Genomic DNA, 2,500 nt, shown 5'->3' on the forward strand with positions numbered 1-2,500 from the left:
ACAAGATAAGACACTGTCTGTCTCTCTCTCTGTCTGTTTGTCTGTCTGTCTGTCTGTCTCTCTGGTTGTCTGTCTGTCTGTCTGTCTGTCTGTCTGTGTCTCTCTCTCTCTCTCTCTCTTTTCATATGGGAGATAAGATAAGACACTGTCTGTCTCTCTGGCTGGTGGGTATACGGTTACCACAGTCTCTCTCTCTCTCACAGCAATCTAAACAGAATGTCGATTCAGGGAACCATAAATCACTGTCTTGGGGAGGACACTCCCTCTCTCTCTCCCCCTCTCTCCCCCTCTCCCCCTCTCTCTCTCCCTCTCCCCCTCTCTCTCTCTCTCTCTCTCTGTTCTGTACAGATTGTTCTGTGTGGCCTGGGACAAGCTGAGGACAGGGGAGGGAGGGAGGAGAGGGTGAGAATAGAGAAGGAGAGAGAGGAGGATAGACGAAGAAGAGAGTGATAAAGGAGAGAGAGATAGAGAGAGAGGAGGGAGGGCCTAAGCTGGAGCAGTGTGATTATACTGTGCATGGGGGGGGGAGATAAGGATGGTAGAGGGTTGAGTTGGAGCTGTAGAGGCACTGTTAATTCAGCGTGGAGGTGTGTGTGTGTGTGTGTGTGTTTGTGCTTGTGTTTGTGCTTGTGTGAATCGCGTGCGTGCATACTTGTGTGTGTGTGTGTGTGTGTGTTTCCCTGCGTGTGTGTGTCTGTGTGTTTGTGTTTGTGCTTGTGTGAATCGCGTGCGTGCGAACCTGTGTGTGTGTGTGTGTGTGCCTGCATACCTGTGTGTCTGTGTGTATGTGTGCCTGTGTGCCTGCGTGTGTATGTGTGTGTGTGTATGTGCCTGCGTGTGTGTGTGTGTATGTGTGCCTGTGTCCCTGCGTGTGTGTGTATGTGTCCCTGCCTGTGTGTGTGTGTGTCCCTGCCTGCGTGTGTGTGTGTGTGTGTGGTCTGGTGAAGGTGTCCCCTCTTGGTTCCTGTGCTGTTCTCCTGCTACTGGGGTCAAGGGTCACCAGGCTGTGTGTTCCTGTCCTGTTTCCCCCCCAGGCCTCAGGTGGTCAGACCACAGCACAGCACAGCCCACTTATGGTCACCCAGCGAGTAAACCACCTCATTTACTCTGTCTATATTTATGTGTGTGTGTGTGTGGGTGTGTGTTTATGTTTGGAGTTCTGAGAGTATATATATATATATGCATATGCCATTTAGCTGACGCTTTAATCCAAAGCGACTTGCTGTACGTTGCAGTGACTGCATACGTTTCAGTATGTATATATATCTGTCTATCTATACAGTCCCAGGTAGAGGAGGTTGTACATCACAGTCACAGACTCGTTGTATCAGCAGTGTTACTTTAGCCGAGGACGGACACACGCACGCGCACACACACACACACACACACACACACACAACACACACATATACAGAAACACACACACACACACACACACACACACACACATGGTGTAGGAACTAGAGGAAGGGTCTGTGGGAGCTCTGGTAATGGGGGTTGACACTCACACCTGAGAGAACACACACCTGTAGACAACACACACCTGACGACAACACACACCTGAGAGAACACTGACTCAGACACACTGACTCAGACACACTGACTCAGACACTCTGAACAAACGGCTGTGATTTCTCACTCCAAACGTTCACCTGCTAATCCACTCTAATGCATTATTCAGGTATTAATAAGTGGCAAATAAAACGTTGTCTTACTTGTCTAACAAATATTATCTAACAGTCAAAGTAACGTAAGGTTATTAGTGTTGCGTAACCCGAGATGATAAGTCTTCTCTACAGTTTGGTTAATAAACAACATTCTAATCAACCCAGGAGCAGACTGACACCAATAAATAAATAAATCAATATCTAAGAATTAGAATTACTGTTGTCAGGAAAGGTCAAAGGTCATGGGTCTCTTTCTCTGAATGGGGTGTGGGACAATTGGAGTATAATGTTTAGTATAATGTCATTTTCTTTCACATACAAAACAATCGGGAATAAACAACAGCATAACATAACGATGTGTCGGTTACAAACTCAAGGCGAGAGGGACATGGCGTTTCGGTATTTAGGACCAGGGTGAAATTGTCTCTGGTCTTTTACGGTGTAGGTTTGGGGAGGGTAAGCTGATCCTAGGTCTGTAGCCAGGGTCAACTTCCACTCAGAGCTATTTTATATTCTTCAGGTTCCCAATTCCTGCCATCATCAATCTTGGGAAGCACCATACTGCCACACAGTATTGTCAGGTGCATCAAATATGAGGCTGGCCCGCCATCTGGCGGTTATATACGGTACTGCGCTATCAACCTATTACGGACACTTGTTGCATGCTGTGTAAACTCAACCCACAGTCTTGTATTGATTTTGGCACTGATGAATTCTTGATTGGTTTATTAAGGGAGAATGTCCCGTTTGGTTTCTATTATAAGGATAAAGAAAAAACAATTTGACCTTTTAAATGTAACTGTGCAATTGGTTAAATTAAATATTCACTAATG

The sequence above is a fragment of the Nansenia antarctica genome, assembly GCF_963989245.1.
Source record: "Nansenia antarctica genome assembly, chromosome: 18".
NCBI lineage: Eukaryota > Metazoa > Chordata > Actinopteri > Argentiniformes > Microstomatidae > Nansenia > Nansenia antarctica.